Here is an 829-nt window from a genome sequence, read left to right as displayed (position 1 = left end):
AAGTATTTGCCATCATTCATTCTGACTGAAATAGCTGGAATGTGATCAAACAAATCATCAATGTTAATATAAGAAATTTTAGCACTCATTTGAATTTCATATGCATGCATCCTAGCGAAAAAGTATATTCCAAGGTATACAGAAATTTGTGTATCTTGGATATTCAGTTTATGTAGTATTTTGGCTTTATCCGTATACAGAGATTCAATATAGGCATATTCAGTTGTGTGTATTCCGCATACAGAAATTTGTGTATCTTGTATATTCAGTCTGTGTAGTATTTTGGCTTTATCCGTATACAGAATATAGTATATTCAATATAGTATATTCAGTTGTGTGTATACGGAATACAATATAGGTATATTCAGTCGTGTGTATACGGATTACACACGAAACTAAAAGAAATAAAATACATAAGAAAACTTTCACTGAAAATCGTATTTACTCGTATAATAGAGAGTATAATATTAAGTATAATTATATTATAAAATATCTGTTATAAAACCATCTGTTATAAAATTTTAAGCTGTATATAAGTTTTCACCATCAAGGTTTTAATTAATTATTCATTTGCAGTGCATCTCTTGCCAGCCTTTCTTGTCTTGCTTTTTCACTCTTCTTAAGGTTGAAGGCCTTTCTTCCGATATGATAACTGATTTTTGTTGGTGTTATTCGTTCACTCTTTGGATCCGCTGATTCTTTGTTCAAAATATAATACCTCCGCATTTGAGCTCCTAAAAACAAATTCAGCATTTATTTACAATAATAAAAATTATCCAAATACACACACACACACACACACACACACACACACACACACACACACACA

The sequence above is a fragment of the Temnothorax curvispinosus genome, unplaced genomic scaffold (assembly GCF_003070985.1).
Source record: "Temnothorax curvispinosus isolate PA1 unplaced genomic scaffold, ASM307098v1 QBEX01005331.1, whole genome shotgun sequence".
NCBI classification, from domain to species: domain Eukaryota; kingdom Metazoa; phylum Arthropoda; class Insecta; order Hymenoptera; family Formicidae; genus Temnothorax; species Temnothorax curvispinosus.
The sequence above is the reverse complement of the archived record's forward strand: the minus strand, read 5'-3'. Positions refer to the sequence as shown.